Genomic DNA, 18,538 nt, shown 5'->3' with positions numbered 1-18,538 from the left:
AAGGCGCCTATGATACGTTGACACGTGGCACGGCCCAACAGAGGCCCATTCCTGTGAAAAGGTCGGCCCGTTTGACTTGGTCAAAAGGTGGCGGGCCAGCCCATGGAAAGCCTGTTAACGGCATGTTCGCATATAAGCCATTTACAGCCCGCTAACCCAAGGCCCATTACGCCCTATCCGAATTAGGCCCAGTAGCGTCATCTGGGCCATCCAATATGATTCCAGCCCATTTTCACTTCTGGCCCATGTATGGCCCATGATGTCTTTCGGCCCATATGAGGCCCTATGTAACTCTTGGCCTATTAACGGCTCGTGGTGAAACTGGCCCGTAATGAACAGTGTATCACTTTACACCCATTAACGGCTCGTGGTGAAACTAGCCCGTAATGAACAGTATATCACTTTATACCCATTAACGACCCGTTATTCCGTTGGGCCGTCTCCAGCCCATGTTATCTTTCGGCCTTCTCAGAGCCCATTTATTCTTGGGCTCATTTCCAGCAGTCGTTTACTTACGGCCCGTTATTGTCATTTTCTGCTTGTGGGCCAAATTCAGCCTGTGGTTACAGTCGGCCCGTTTGTGGTCCGTTAATACGTTGGGTCGTTTTCATAGCGTCAGCAAATACGGCCTATTAACAATGGTCCGTTATGGTCAGCCCATGGATGGACGATTCCAACTCTAGCCCATTTACGGCCAGAATGTGGTCTGTTTGGCCCATGTTTGGCCAATCGATCATATGGCCCGTATAAGGCCCATTTATGATACGACCCGTAGAAGGCCCATTGATGATACGGCCCGTAGAAGGCCCATTGTTTCTACGGCCCATAGAAGGCCCACTGTTTCTACGGCCCGTAGAAGGCCCACTGTTTATACGTCCCGTAGAAGGCCCACTGTTTCTACGGCCCGTAGGAGGCCCAGTGTCACTACAGTAAATATTAGCCCATGGTTATTGTGGCCTAGTTTTAAAAAATAGGTTATTGCAGCCACTAGCAAACCACAGAAAAAGAACTGCACAGACTACAAGCAAACAAATAAACAAGACAACAAGGAAATAAATAAGCAAGCAACTTATACTAGGCTATCACGGCTATTACACATATTACATCCACTGGGCATCAAAGTTCGCCACCAGTGCAAATATAGGGAACACGGCAGCATATAAACGCCGTAGCAAAACAAGTCCAGAACTGAAACCACTTCAGAAGATCTCAAAAAACAATATCCTGGGTACCCATAATGCTGGCAAGATGCTTAGAAAGCTTATTAACTTTCTCTTGTTTGGCGCTTAAGTCCTCCAGCGCTTGCTATTGCACCAGAAAGTATGCATCTGAATTCTGCAAGGACTTCCTCAGTCCTTCGGCTTCCTGTCGCATAGCATCTGATCGATGTCTTTCAACTTGAAGTTGAGAGTCAAGAAGCCGAACTGATTCAGGCAATGAGTTCGAAGAGCTGGTGCCAGCAGTGGTAGCCAGTAACTCGAACACTACATCAAGACAGGACTTTGGGGTTGTCTCAGTGTCTTGAATATAGTTTTTATCAGCTTTCTTGGAGACCAACAGGGATGTCTCACTATCTTGAACCTTATCTGCATTACTTCCTTTACCATTGCATAACAGGGTACTCTTCTCCAATATTTTATCCGCGTTCTAAAAGAGAAACAAACAAACACATCTCAGGTTTACAATGTAGTATATGAAACTCATTTTGGTAAACCAGTTCAGTAGCAAGGTGGACAGGATAACAGCATGAAACAAACATATATCTATGTAGTATGGTCACTGTATGGTCTATATCATTCTAGTTTATGTTGCCAAATCAAGATAGATACAGTTCGAATCATATCTATTTAACAAAAAGCAGCATAGACGGAATATAAGTGTGGGAAACTACACAGCAATAACAACACTTGTAATGTGCATGGCATGAGAACATAACTGTTTATTCAATTGAAACTGAAATCAACATAGAGCAAGTTACAACAGCAAACAGCCAAACACATTGAAGAAATAGGTTTAAAACATACCTGTTGCGCCATTGGAGTTTCAATTGCATCCTTCAAATTTGAAATTAGTTGGTATCAGTAAATACAGTGATGCAAGAGCAAAGTAGTATGAACCATAGCTACGGAACCTGACCTGAGAACAATTCTTCTTCTGCTTTAAGCATTGACTTCGGGTTCGGAGTGGTGGTCCTCGTGATTTGGGCACCGCAGTTGCCTTACTAACTGCTCGTGTTTGGGTGCTCTATGGTGGAGACAGTGTTGTGTCAACGGGAACTGGGTGTCTATCTGCTGGGGTTGGGGTTAGAAGGGGTGTAGCTGGTTCTCTGTCCAACTGGGTAGGGGTACAATCTGCATGAGTGTGGGTTATGTGTGGTGGGGCTGGTTCTTGGGCAAGTACAACCGTGGTTCTATCTGCATCGACAGGTAGCATGATCTTTTCTGAAGACCGTGTTTTTACTCCCACAGATACTGCCATTACTCCCTCCAATTGAAATGGCTGATAAACAAGAAAAGTAATTGAATGTACATACATTGTAAGATAGACAGGTGCAATGGATAGTAGGGAAGAAAACAGGGCATGAAATAATTCACATTTATGTTGTCTAAGCAAATAGAATAGCAGGACATAATTTCACATATATGATGGCTAATTAAACAGGATAGCATGACACAATTTCACATGTATGATAGCTAACTAAACAGGATAGAATGACATACTTCAAAATATGATGACTATGTAAACAGGATGACATGATATAACTATACGATGTGTCTATTAAAGTGGTTGGCATGCCATAAATCACAAACATGACGTCGATGGAAACATGATGGCATGATATAATTCATGGATAGAATGGCATAATTTAAATATGATGACTATGTAAACAGGATGAGATGATATAACTATGTTATGTCTTTAGAAAATGGGTTGGCATGCCATAATTCAGATACATGCTGTCTATGTAAACATCATGGCATGACATAATTCAAATATATGATTTATATACTAAGGAAGTGAGCAGAGGGCAATCGCATATATGATGTGTCAACTAACGAGATGGCATTCAATATTGTGTATATGATGTAGAAACTAAGCATTGCAATACAACATATGCATTATATGAGTAATATAACCCTGCCAAGTTTGAGCATACACCTCAGGGGGATAATAGGACTGGTCATCTGCCTCTGAATCCTCCTCTGAAGAGCTATCTGTAACCAGCAAGATATCTGCTTCAGCAGGTAGCATGTCTGCTCTGAAGACCTTGTTTTCACTCCAGATTTCTCCATCACCAATTCAAATGGCTGATGCACAGGAAGAGCAGTTGAATATACAAACATTGTCGACAAAAGCAATGAGAAATACAAAAAAAGGACGGCATGATATAATTCACATATATGACGCTTGCCTAAACAGCATGGCATTGCATAATTCACATACATAATGCCTTGCAACAAGATAACATTGCATAATTCACATATATAATGTCTTGCAACAAGATGGCACTGCATAATTCACATATATGGTAATTAGACACTAAAAAGGTGGCATTCACACAAAGCATGTCTAAACTAAGCAAATGACATAGCAATGCAAGATACCATACACACGATATGACCAACATAACCCTGCCAAGTTAGGGCATGCACCTCGGGGGGGAGAATATGACTGGTCATCTGTCTCTGAATCCTCCTCTGAGAACCTATCGGTAACCAGCAAGACATGCACTTCGTCAGATAGCATTGTCTGCTCTGAAGACCTTGTTTCCACTCCAGATTTTTTACATGACCGTGCCAAATGGCTGATGCACAGGAAGAGTAATTGAATGTACTAAAATTGTTGACCAATTTAACACGTAAAAAAATGATGGCATGATATAATTCACATATAAGATGACTGGATAACCAGGGTGGCATTGCAAAATTCACATATATGATGCCTGGCTAGACAAGATGGCATTGCATGATTCACATATACGATAAAGAAACTAAACAGATGGCATTGACACAAAGCATGTCTAAACTAAGCAGATGACATCTTTAATGTATACAGTAAGCAATGCAAGGCACCATATGCATGATATTACCAACATCAGCATGCCAAGTTAGAGCGAAGACCTCATGGGGTAAATAGGAGTGGTCTTCTCCTTCTGAATCCCCCTCATAACAGTTATCTTCCTCTTGATTACGATCCGAAATGGGTGGAGGGGGGCTGCCTTTGCACCCACCATGGAACGACGTCTGCATGAAATTTTATTGCCACGCAAGGCTCGTCTCTTTTGCTCTACATGATTAGTTCCATTGTGTACAATAACTGGCATGCATAGGAATAAAACATAGTGAGATTATGTAAGGAGTTGTCACATCCTTAGCTTTTGGTGCTGCCTAGTGTTTGCATCATGTTTAACTTTCATGGAAATTTGAAATGGGGGTGATCAAACCCTAGCACTTTGAAATCCAAATAGGCCCAGCTTAAAAAATGCTTTCAATGAACCAAAGTACCCTTCATCAATGTTTGCTAATTTTGGCAAGGCTTTGGATCCAAACCAAAAATATTGAACATTTTTAAGGAATATTTTGGGCAGTGAAATTAAATCATATTGTATTTGAATTTGAATTTATATTCCTAATATATAGAATATATTTTCAAATGTATCAGAAATATTTGTGTGCACTTGGAAAAGTCCATATAAGCCACATAGGTATTTACAGAAAGTTTTGGCACTGATTTGAATTTGTTTTGAGTTTAAACAGTGGCAAAACAAAAAAACATAAAAACAAAATAGAAAAACAGAAACAAAAGAAAAACGAAAGGCCACCGGGCCGCTTACCCGCACCCACCTGGCAGCCCACCTACCTGGTCCAGCCCACCTACCCCCGCCGCGCCGTCTTCCACCTCGCGCCAGTAGGCGAGGCGTGTGCCCGACGCGCGCGCACTGCCGTGCGGCCACCTCCTCCCTGCCTGGCTGGCCCCCTCCTCCCTCTGGATGCCCTGGAACATCGACACGCACCCCCCGATCCCTCTCACTCTCCCCCTGGACCTCTTCCCCTCCTCTGCTCTCTCGCGCAGCACCACCGAACGCAGCCGTCGCCACCGATGAGCACCGCCGTGGCCACAGCCACTGCCTCTCCTCGCCGATGCTCTCAGAGGCTCCGCCGCAACCTCTTCTCCCTCCTCTCCGAGCTACACGAGCCAGGTCGGCCCCAAGAAGATGCCTGTGGCCTTCTTCCCCGACCACGGCCGCTGGATGCCGCCGTCCGATTCACCGTCTCCAACGCCTCCCCGATCCCGCTGATCTACTCTATGTGTCCACTGTGAGCCCCTGCATCGAACCCCTCTCTCCGCTTGCTCGTTTGCTTCCTGCAACCGCAATGGCCATCATGGCCGAGAGGTTGGCTCCGCCGGCCATGTCGCAGCCGTGACCACGGCCACGCAAGCTTGCAGCCGAGCACCCTAACATGCTCAGGGCGACCCTAGGATCCTAACTCGACCAACCGCTGCTCCATTCGTCCACCGTAGCGCCGATCTCGTCGTTGTACGAACTCCGGCCGTCGCACTAGTCGTCGCCGCCGCCGTTTTGGTCCACGCCGGCTCGAACCGATGGCACCGCTAGACGCACACGAGCGCCAGCGTCACATAGGTGGTCTCCGCCGGCCATTTGGTCACCGGAGCAAGAAACCCGAGCCACTCCAGTGCACCTCCGTCGCGTGTTGGTCGCTGCCGGCGTAACTCCGGCGAGGGTGACGTGGCAGATTAGTTAGGGCTAATGACGCACTTAGTCAACACCTAGTGACACTGAAAACAGGGCCCCACTAACTAATTAAACCTAGATTAGTTTCTGCTTAGTATTAACTAATCATAGTGGCCCCACGCGTCAGCATTGACCATGCTGACGTGGCCATTGACTGGGTCCACATGTCAGTGACCCTAACTAGCACAGTGACACTGACCAGTGGGACCCACTTGTCATGTTTGACCTGGACGGCTCCTGTTGACCTGCTGACGTCAGATGACCTAATGCTAACGCTATAAATCATTTTCTGGATTTAAGTTTATTCAGGAAATTCCAAAAAATGCCCAAAACTTCTAAAAATCATAGAAAATTATCTATAACTCCAAATGAAATTATTTATATATGAAAAATTATCAGAAAAATTCAAGGAATCCATCTGTACCATTTTCATGCATGTTTGAGCAAGTTAACCTCACTGTTTAGGATGAAACATGATTAGGGCAAATTTCATAATAGGTTTGGAGTTGGAATTTGATGTAGTTTTAAATTCCACTTCAATTAAAATGACTTTCTATTGCATTAGCCCAAACACCAGCATGTTGCCATGTCATGATCATACATCATATTGTTGCATTCCATTGATTGTGTTCTTCCTTGTTTGCCGTTGTTTGTCCCCTCTCAGTAGACGTGGTTTCGACGATGTGATCGATGACACTGATGAAGAGCTATACTATCTTCAGAAGTGCCAGGCAAGCAAAACCACCTTGTTCATTCTGATACAATCCCACTCTCTCGCTCCTGCTCTCTTTTACTGCATTAGGACAACAATGATTCAACTGTTACATACTGCGATAGTTGAACCCCTTTCCTCTGCATGACCTGTCATTGCCACAGTAAATAGATGAAACCCACTAGCATGAGTAGGAATTGTTTTGAGCCCTAATGTGCCTACTCATTCATGCTTGTTGTCATGCCTACTACTGCTTAGAGTTGAGTCATGTCTCATTCATCGGGAATGAATTGGAACGTGGTGAACATGTCCTACCGTTGAGAGCTAAGTGTGTGAACACGATTTGGTAAAGGTAGCGGTGAGAGGCCATGTAGGAGTACATGGTGGGTTGTCTCATTTCAGCCGTTCTTAGGAACCGAGTTCTGTGTTTGTGATCCATGAACAGTTACTACCACACATTGGGTTCCGGTAACTTGACCCCTCTCGACTTATTAATCAACTCGATCTCTGTCCAGGAGTTGCAACTAGTTTCTGGTGTTTGTAGGTAGTGTTAGTAGTCTACCAAGTGGCACCCGGTACAGGTGGGCTTGGGGCAGACTAGGCACAGTGGCCCGGTGTACCAAGTGGCACCCAGATGGTGGGCTTGGGAACCTTGCTCACATCGTTTGGGGTCGTGAGCGACACCCTGGCCGGATCTCCTTGTGGATGGAACCCGAATAGGTGATAAACCTGGATAGAGACGTGTTGGTTAGTCAGGTCGTGGCCGACTCCCTCGCCAGGCTTCCGCTTGAAGGTTGCCGAGATACACGATGTGTACATGGTGGTAAGTGGCGAGAGCGTGTGTGAAGAAGTACACCCCTGCAGGGTTATCATTATCTATTCGAATAGCCGGATTCCTCGGATATGGAAACTTGGACCCCTTGCATAGTTCATAGACAAGTGAAAGTGGATACTCTAAAATGCGCAAGATAAGTGTGAGTACTATGGATGGCATTCTCGCAGGGAGGTGGGAGCGGATCCATAGTGGTGTGTTGATATGGTGAATTTGTGGACTCGTGTGCGCCACCTCAAAAGAGTTACTTGCAGTCATAGTTCAGGATAGCCACCGAGTCAAAGCTGGCTTGCTGCAGTTAAACTCCACCACCCCTTTGTTGATACTGATGCATATGTAGCTAGTTCTGATGTAAGTCTTGCTGGGTACATTTGTACTCACGTTTGCCTATTCTATGTTTTGCAGAGAGACTTCAGTCTCGCTAGTAGTTCCACGTGGACTTTGACGTTTAGCCTGTTACGTCAGCTACGATCTTGTATCCTTGGGAGGGTCTTGTAGATAGTCAGGCTTCTCAGCCTTTTTCATTTGTAGAAGTCTGTACTCAGACATGTTAAGCTTCCGCATGTGCTTGTTGCTTGTATGCTCTGTATGTTGGGTCATGAGACCCATGCTTGTAATATCTCTCTCCTTGGAGCCTAATGAATAAATACTCTAAGTCGTAGAGTCTTGTTGTGATGCCATGTTGTATTGCACATATTGAGCATATTGTGTGTATGATTGAAATGCTTGGTATGTGTGGGATCCGACAACCTAGTTGTTTATCCTTGGTAGCCTCTCTTATGGGGAAATGTAGTCTTGTGCTTCCATGAGCCATAGTAGTCCGCTACAGCCCGGTTCACCGGAGTCCTGCTAGCCCAGCACTACTGCTCCAGAACACTTGACTAGCCGGCATGTGATTCACTTCGTTCTGGTGTCTGTCCCTTCGGGGAAATGTCACACGGTGACATCCGGAGTCCTGCCTAGCCTGCTACAGCCCGGTTCACCGGAGTCCTGTTAGCCCAGTGCTACAGCCCGGATTCGCACGCTACTGACCGACATGCTCGATGTTGATTCATGTATGCCTGTCCCCGTAAGTTAGTGCCACTTCGGGTTCACGACTAGTCATGTCGGCCCGGGTTTATTGTCATATGGATGCTAGTGACACTATCATATACGTGAGCCAAAAGGCGCAAACGGTCCCGGGCCATGGTAAGGCAACACCTGTGGGAATACCGTGCGTGAGGCCGCAAAGTGATATGAGGTGTTACCGACTAGATTGATGTGACTTGGAATCGGGGTCCTGACAGGAGTGCATGCACAAATCCAGAGTGATGGTAGCAAACTGTGGATAGACCCAAAACAGGCAGATAATAGCTTTAGTTAAAAATACAGATAATGGCTCCTTTAATGTTTGTTTGCACCCAACTAGACACCGGAGATTAACCAGATAGTAGACAGATAGTACTGATTGCTGCCCCAATATGTACCCAACAACCATTTAAAAACTCAAGTTTCAACATTAGTTTGGACCTGACTTGGAGTCTAATAGGTGAACACGACGATAATGTAGCATGTCATCATATTAAGCGACGCATAACGTAAGCAGACATGGAAGAGTGCGACCTCTCTTGCGGATCCGTGTAGTCCTCAAGGTCATCTGCTCAGTTGATGATGGTAATGCAGTTGCTGTGGCTGCCGGCGGCGGGGAAGAAGATCTAAGGCGGCAAAAGACAGTCTGGAGAGCAGATCCCTGCTGTGGTGAACCCTTCCGTCGTTGGAGCAGCTGAGCTGGGGTGGAACACAGCGCCGCAGGAGCTGGACAAACCACACAAGGTTTTCTTTGACACATATCTGTAACAGAAGTAATTGAGTAAGGGCTTGTTTGAATTTGAGGATTCTAACAATGCAGGGATAGGAAATAGACAGGAATAGGATAGGAATGCACGTGCAAAACAGAGAATTTAAAATCACAGGATTTCTGCCAATCTGGGTGTTTGATTCACAACAATTGGAAGATCATAGGATGCAAAAAAGCATGGTGAGATGAAGTCAAACCACAAGAAAATGTACGGTTATAATGCTATTATGCTACTATCTCTTAGTCTTGTGCTTGATGAATAGGAATATGAAAAGGAGGAGAAGTGGAAATTAGAATTCCTACGGTTTTTCTTTCAAGGAGACACTAAAGGAACAAATCCTACAGTTTTCCTTTGCTCCATTCCTTTGCACCAAATTCATGAAAAGTAGTACCATAGGAAACTTTCCAATTCCGATGTTTTTCATTCACTTTTCCTTTCAAGCACTAGCGATTCTAGTAGGCAGGCTTGAGCAAGGAAAATCCTACACTAAAAAATGTTTTTGTGCTACTTCTATTACTTTGGACCCAGGCCACTGCCATACTAGCTCAACTCCCAGGCCCATCGACAAATGCACAGCTCAGACACGCAGAGATAAATAATGATGGCGTTCAAGAGAGTCCGTCACGGATAGCTAAGTTGCCTGGTACCTCACTGCTTGTCATATAGTAGGATAAAATAATCGTATTTCCCGTTACTACGAGTGCTAAGTGGACAATATATATAACATGTAGAGTAAAAAAGAGATGCAACAAGTATACAACCTCTTTGGCGAAGCCATGTCGATCTCAGCGTGATTGGGTTGGCCGGTGAGGATGCTCCGGCTGACTTGGCTGTCGGAGGAGGGGAAGAAGATCTTAGGTGTCTGGAGATGGAGCCCAAGGTACTGCTTCGCTCTGATGGAGGGTTTCGTTGTTGGAGCAGCTCCGGTGAGTTGTACGACGCCGAGGCTGAAGCAGGACAAGAGAGACAACGAACAACGTTAACCTGAGTGGAACTCTAATAGCATCTCCAATACATGACGTAAAATACATAACCACAAAGTGCTAGATGTAAAATACATCAGCCGCTCATCTCTGAACTTAACTGCCGAAACTAAATTTAACTGTCAAAACTGAACTTAACTGTCGAAACTGAACTTAACTGTTGAAACTGAATTTTGTTGTCGAAACTGAATTTTGCTGTCGAAACTGAACGCACTAGCAAGGTGAGGCTACACGTCGGTCGACTGACCTTTTCATCTCTGGTCAGTCGATTTTGCAGCCATTGGATACGAAATCAAGGGCCTGCAGTTCATCTTCAACCTCCACCCCCTGAGCCGGCCAAACAACAGCCCCCCGCTGCCCGCGGCCGGCAGTGCGCCACCCCGCCCGCCCCGAAAATACTCCCCACCGCCGGTCTGCCGCCGCCCCGGCCATCCCTCTAGGTCCCCCTGTGCCGAGCTTTTTCTCCGGCGATCCCCATGCCACCGCCCCGCCAATGCCCCGCCACCGCCGGCGACCACCGCCCCCATCCTGAACCCTAAAATAGATAGTGGGGTACTGTAACGCCCTCGATGCGGCTATATCTCCCACGTGTCGAAGCACGACTTAGAGGCATAACCGCATTGAAAGCAATGTCGCAAGTGAGGTAATCTTCACACAACCCATGTAATACATAAGGGAAAGAGATACATAATTGGCTTACAATCGCCACTTCACACAATTACATGAATAAAGCATTACATCATCCAGATACACTCAAGGTCCGACTATGGAACCAAAATAAAAAAAGACTACCCCAAAAGCTACACAGATCCCCGATCGTCCCAACTGGGCTCCACTACTGATCAACTAGAAACGGAACAACATAATGAACGAGATCTTCATCGAGCTCCTCCTTGAGCTGGTTTTGGAAGTATCTGTGATTCACGGGGACTCAGCAATCTCACACCCTCGCGATCAAGAATATTTAAGCTTATAGGAAGGGTAAAAGGTATGAGGTGGAGCTGCAGCAAGCGACTAGCACATATGGTGGCTAACATACGCAAATGAGAGCGAGAAGAGAAGTCAAAAGCACGGTCGAACAACTATGATCAAGAAGTGATCCTAGAACAACCTACGCCAAACATAACTCCAACACCATGTTCACTTCCCGGACTCCGCCGGAAAGAGACCATCACGGTTACACACGCGGTTGATGTATTTTAATTAAGATAAACTTCAGGTTTTCTACAACCGAACATTAACAAATTCCCATCTGCCCGTAACCGCGGGTATGGCTTTCGAAAGATCATATCCCTGCAGGGGTGTCCCAACTTAGCCCATCACAAGCTCTCATGGTCAACGAAGGATATTCCTTCTCCCAAGACAATCCGATCAGACTCGGCATCCCGGTTACAAGACATCCTCGGCAATGGTAAAACAAGTCCAGCAAGACCACCCGATGCGCCGACATTCCGATAGGAACTGCACATATCTCGTTCTCAGGGCAACACCGGATAAGCAATCCGTACAACTAAAATCAGCCCTCGAGTTTCCCTGAGGTGGCACTGCAAGGGGCTCTAATTTGGACCAACACTTAGACAAGCACTGGCCCGGGGGGTTAAAATAAAGATGACCCTCGGGATGCGCGACTCCCAAGGGAAAAAGGCTAGGTGGCGAATGGTAAAACCAAGGTTGGGCCTTGCTGGAGGAGTTTTATTCAAAGCGAACTATCAAGGGGTTCCCATTATAACCCAACCGTGTAAGGAACGCAAAATCCGGGAACATAATACCGATATGATGGAAACTAGGGCGGCAAGAGTGGAACAAAACACCAGGCATAAGGCCGAGCCTTCCACCCTTTACCAAGTATATAGATGCATTAATTAAATAAGAGATATTGTGATATCCCAACAAAATAGCCATGTTCCAACATGGAACAACTCCAATCTTCACCTGCAACTAGCAACGCTATAAGATGGGCTGAGCAAAGCGGTAACATAGCCAAACAATGGTTTGCTAGGACAAGGTGGGTTAGAGGCTTGGCTTAACAATTTGGGAGGCATGATAAGCAAGTGGTAGGTATCACAGCATAGGCATAGCAAAAGAACAAGCAACTAGCAAGCAAAGATAGAAGTGATTTCGAGGGTATGGTCATCTTGCCTGAAATCTCGCAAGGAAGAAGAACGAGTCCATGAAGAAGACAAACGGACGTAGTCGAACGAATCCTCACAACACGACGTTACCGGATCCAACCCGAAGAAGCAACACCGGAAAGAAGCACACAACATAGTAAACAACCGCTACAACAACATGGCATGATGCACAACAAATATGATGCATGTCCGGTTTAATGAAGCATGGCATGGCAAAATGCACAAACAATCCTACAAATTTAGTGGAGCTCAACATGCAACTCCGTTGCATATTGACGAAACACCACATTCAAGTTATTTAGTTCGATCTTGTTATGTACCCAACAATATTAAATGTTGATTAACATGGCAAGGGGTGAAGCAAAAGAAAACCACCTATCTAGGCAAGTTTAAATGAGGCCGGAACAACAAAACAACAAGTCCGGAAAATCCTCATGAGCATATTATAGATTTGGTACTGTTCTGCCCTAAACACAATTTGAGAGTTATTTAACATGCAAAGCAATGTCACCATGTTAAACTAGGCATTTTTCCACCCCATTTACATATAAAGTTTATTAAAATCCGAGTTACGGTTATTTAGTTATGAATTAAATCATTTTAGCATGACATAGGAGCAAATTTAAACAAACAGCAATTTAAACATTTTAGACATGGATGAAAAGGACATATTATGAAACTACACAAAATTCTAAGCAAGTTTCATATTTAAAGTTTTTACATAAGATGCACCGTTTGTGAGATATGATATGCACGAAGATGAAGGGTTAAACTGTAAAACTACAAACTCCAGAAAATAATTAAATCGCAGATCCTAAAAAAACATACACGGGCTGGATCTGGAACAGGGCCCAATAGAGAATAAAAAAAGAAAAAAAGGTGGGGCGCTGGGGTGGCTCACATTGGGCTGAGGCCCAGTTGGGAAGAGGCTGTAGCAGAAGTTGGGCTGAGCCTGAGGGGCCTTGGCGCCGGTGGGGAGAAAGGCCAAATCGCAGCTCAGCCCGACGGGGGATGGAGCTGGGCCTAAGCGGCTTGGCTGGAGGCGATCGAGGCCTCATGGTCCACGGGTGCGTGGTCAACGCGCGGGCGAGCGCTGATCTGCTCGTTCAGAAGGAAACGCAGCGACAGGTTCAGGGCTCGGCGTCTCCAGGCGAAGCAGAGGAGGAGGCGCAGACAGGACGGCGCTAGTCGAGGCGGAGGAGGCTCTCGGGAAGGCGTGGGGTGACGAGGAGGAGGCCGCAGGCGAGGGAGGCGCTCGGCAGGAGGCGAGGCCGGCAGCGGCGACGAGGGCGGCCATGGACGAGCCTAGGCTGGTCGGTCAATGCAGGGAGGCGCTCGAACTGTTGTAGGGGAAGCAGAGGCCGACGACGACGTGGACTTGCGGCGGCGCCGAACTGCAGCGAGGTCGTGGGGGCACGGGACTTGGACGCGGGGCTCCGGGACGGCGCGGCGGCGGATCCGAGCGGTGGAGGCGAACGGCCCGACGAGGTGGCGTGCGGACGGAGCTGATGAAGGCAGCGCCTGTCCTCTGTTCAACGAGGGAGAGAGTTTCAGAGAAAAAACAAAACGGGGAGGAAGGGAAAGACGTGGGAGGAGAAGGAGCAGGACGAGGCCGGTCCTGGTCCTGGTCGCCGCCGGCGGGGTCGTCGGAGGGCACGGCCTGCAGGGTCGCGAGGCTCGGGCGCAAGGGCTTCTGCCCCGATGCTGCGGGCACAGGGACGATGAGGCGAGGAGGTAGGACGGCGGATGGATCGAGGGAGGAGGGGATCTGGGAGGAAGAAGCTGATTGGCTCCGCGCTGAAAACAAAAGGAGTGGCGGCGGCGTGGGGATTGGATGGATGGGACAAGGTCCCTGGAATTTAGGGTTAGGGGCTATATATAGAGAGAGGTAGGCGAAAAGAGAGGAATTTGGATCATCGGATCGAAAACCGACGGAAGATAATAAATATGCTAAGGAGTCCAATAAATAAAATGATGATATTTTGTAGACGTTTGGGGATGACCCGGACACAACGGTGGCGACAGTCTGGGTCAGGTTACTTTTGGACACGCGCGCGAGGAGGGCCGCGGGCTGACGAGAGAGGTTAGGTTGGGTCTGGTGGATTGTGAAGAGCGGGTTGGTCTGAGAGAAGAGGGGAGAGACGCAGTCCGGCACGGTTTCCGGAGACCGAAAATGTCCGACGTTAGACCTGCTATACTGCCGCTATAGTTATCTGTTGGGGCATCAAACGATCTCCGAATGCGATGATACTTGACAGGCGGTCTATCTACACTATAATAAGACCACACGTCAACTCTCATCCCATTCCGAGAACATTTTCCGGCCACTTATAAAATACTATTTCGGACATGTCGCGGGCGCGTGCAAGTGTGTCTGGGCTCAGAACGGACAACGGACGGAACTGGGGGAACCCTGGCTAATGCAAGTTTTAAAACATGATGATGCAATGCACATGATGACATGATAAGATGCAACATGCAAGCAAATGACATGGCAACGACGGCAAATAACTGGAAGACACCTGGCGCATCGGTTTCGGGGCGTCACAGGTACCTCTCCGGCGAGCCCACGTCCCCGCTGCGGTTGGTTCTTCCTTCACCCCGGTGGCATCAGAGTGAATTGTAGCTAAATCGGAGCAGCATCGCAAGCAAGAGCAAGAGCGAGAGCAGCAGCGCGAGCAAGAGCAATAGCAAGAGCAGACCAGGCAGGGGACCAAGAGCAAGAGCAGAGCAGCAGCGCGGGCGAGAGCTAAAGCAGCAGCAGGTCCTACTGATGTGGACGTCGTTGCCGAGGGAGCGACGCCGTAGAGGAAGTGGCCGGCGATGCCGCCGTGGATGGAGCCGCGCCGTGTCGGCTCGGGACCGAGAGCCGGCAGCACCGTCAGATCGAATCAAGAAGAAAATGCGGCGATTAGTGTACAACCTCTTTGGTGGCGCCGATTAGGCCGCAGCTTCATCCGAGGAAATGGTGATGATGATGCTCTTCCGATGGTGCAGGTGAAGACGGTGGTGTGGGAATGGAGGTGGCGCGAAAGACGAGGGGAACGTCGGGGCAGATCCTTGGAGGTGGAGGACGGGGTGGCTGAACCGGCGGGACGATGAGATCGACGATGGATCCTCATCCCGTACGGTGGATGAGGGACGTCGAGGTGTTGCTGTGGACGACGTCGTCGGGGAAGAGGCTCCGGCTGGGTGGCGGACGGAGTAGGGTGTGGGGTTTCGTCACGGGTTTTCGCGGCCTCGGTGTATGAATGGGTGGGCGGATGGGATGGCAGTGGGGAACCATGGCTTAGAGACGCGCTTGTCCGAAATGTGGGGTAAGTTACGAAAGTACCCCCACCGATTTGAGGAGGTTCTTTCGGTTCAGGGGTACCACGGGCATTTCGCGTGTCGGAATTTCACAGGAGGTGGGAGTTTTCGCGCGTGTTGTAATTTCGGAATAGCAAGGCGCGGGTTGAGATGGAGGGAGTTGTCGGAACACAACGAGACAAAGATATATCTTAAATATTTCAGGCTAACAAGGCGCGGGTTGAAGAGGCGGGAGTTTCGCAACACGATAGACAGAGACGCTAGCTTGAATTTTTGGCATAACAAGGTGCGACTTGAAATTTCGGAAGAACATGCTTAACGTGTACCAAAAAAAAAACAATTTGCACCTCAACACGCACAACACACACAAACACCATTTAGACTAGAGTAAGGTACACGTGCATTGCACGCATGAGATTTGGCAACCAAATTATGAATAAATACCACATTATAGCATGCAAGCTTTGAGTCATATATGCATGATGTAGATGTTCGTTTAATTCTTATAGTTCATTTCATTCAAAATCATCTAGTTTTTATAAGAAAGCTAATCTATTTTAAGATTCATGGAATTGTGCATCGTAAGACATAAAGTAAAAAACAAATAATGGTAAATCATGTAGAAAAACATTTGGGCAATTTTGATACGGAAGATTCTAGAACAAATAAGAAGTGCTTGTGTTTTGATGTTTGTGCATTATGCTTAAGTTCAACCATGGAGTCTTCTAGATTATACATGTGGCGAAATCTGGTGGAATCTAGATGATATCCAACGGCCAATAGTGTTCAAATTTGCCATCTTTGGACCATCGGATTCGCCTCATCCAACGACCATCTTTCAAAGTTAAAGTTACCCGCACAAAATATAAAAATATATAATATATAATATATATAGGGGTATAGATAAAGATATGTGATGCAAAAGCTGCCCATCATCTCCAATTAGAATAGTGTGTCCATGCACGGATGCGGCATGGCCAAATGATGTCTGCCATCAGTATCTCAAATTCAAATAAGTCTGACCTTGTTCAATGTGTATACATTACAACATGCTCGTTTCCAAACCACACCGCGCAGATCTCTGTTATATTCATGCATGCATGGGTTTCAAACATCAGGATCTCGTATTCAAATATTTGAATTCAACTTTACATTGATTGTGACCTCACCTATTCAGCTATTCTTTTACACCCACATAGTAGTCTTCTCTTTATAATTGTACCACTAAATTTCTCTCATGCATGCATCCACACACACTACCAGTCGGCATTATCCATCGCACACATGTAATCTTTTTCTTCATGTTGGTCTCCCATGAAGGCACACGCCAACACACATCCCCTCTCCATCATATCGGGCATTCTTTATCTCTCACGCGTGCATGCGCAACGATCGATGTTCCTCTATGTATGTGTGTATATAGCTAGGTCTTTCATAGTTTTCCACAAAAACCGATCAATCGATATATCCAGTGAGGTCTCACCCTCTTTCCCACGTCCACATCGATCAATTTATACCTCTCTATATAGGATTAACATATATAGCTAATACACCCACATTAATTATGTATCCAATGTCCCCCTCTCATCATCCATGCCTTCCGCTTCATCTCTCAGACGCGTGCACAATGGCGAAGACAGGGGCAGTAAGGGCCCTGCCCCCCTCCCCCCCTAACATCACTATATATCAAGGCTAATATGAATGTGCTCATTAGACAATTGCTGCTAAAAATGGTTTAAGTTCATGAATTGACCCTCCTCGTAAAGGATTAGCAATGCTTGGCCCCCTAGCTCATTTATTTTTCATGGCTCCGCCACTGCGCGCATCAGCGCATGTGTTCGCCCCCTCTCTCTAAATATCGATCTCGCACTTATGCATTCCTTCATAGTCTCCCTCCACTCGGCCCCTCGCACCATCTTCTAGCCCCTCGCCGGATTTTGCCACATGTACAATCTAGCAGACTCCATGGTTGAACTTAAGCATAATGCACAAACCTCAAAACAACAGTGGTTCTCTTTTGTTCTAGAATCTTCCGTATCATAACTGCCCAAACTTTTTTCTAGTTGAATTGCCATTATTTGTTTTTACTTTATGCTTTACAACACACAATTCCATGAATTATAAAATAGATTAAGGGCTTCTTTGATTCAAAGGATTCTCAAAGGAATTTTGGAGGATTATAATCATTAGGAATTTTTCCTATCTTGGTTGTTTAATTCGTAGGATTGTAAACCATAGGAATTTTTCCATATGATTCATTTGCACTAGATTTCACAGGAAACATCCCATCCACTCAAACCTCTTTGAAAGAATTCTGCGTTTTTTCTATGCACAATCAAACACTCGTACAATCCTGTAGGATTCAAGACGACATTCCACTATAATCCCATGTTTTTCCTATTCCCGCATTCTTAGCTTTTTTATAAAAACTAATTGATTTTGAACGAGATGAACTATAAGAATTAAACGAAGGGCTACATCAGGCATATATGACTCAGTGCTTACATGCTATAGTGTGGTATTTATTCATAATTTGTTTGCAAAATCTGATGCGTGCAATGCACGTGTACCTTACTAGTACTTCGAGTATGTGCAAAACACGTAAATTAGAATACCAATGGCACGCTACATAGTGTCTCTCTTACAGTTCATGAAGCCACGTGGCACATGTGTAGGCATTGTCCGACCTCCTTGCGTGGATTGATCACAGTGACGTGCTGCTGGTTCCAGAAGAATGTACTCGTCCTCCCTGAGCCATACTGGCGGTACATGCACGAAGCGAAGATGTGCATGCACGCCATGCATGCACTCATTCCTCGCACGCACACGCGGGTACATGGGCGGATGCAATTTTGTACCAAGATCCACCCCATGTGATAATTTGACGTGTGTAAAGTCGTTCACTTCATTGATGGTCAACTAATACAGCGCATGCAAATTGAGTGGACGTGAGGGCGGAAGAAAGACATTATTACTC

Source organism: Triticum dicoccoides, chromosome 3A (assembly GCF_002162155.2).
Source record: "Triticum dicoccoides isolate Atlit2015 ecotype Zavitan chromosome 3A, WEW_v2.0, whole genome shotgun sequence".
Lineage (NCBI taxonomy): Eukaryota > Viridiplantae > Streptophyta > Magnoliopsida > Poales > Poaceae > Triticum > Triticum dicoccoides.
The sequence above is the reverse complement of the archived record's forward strand: the minus strand, read 5'-3'. Positions refer to the sequence as shown.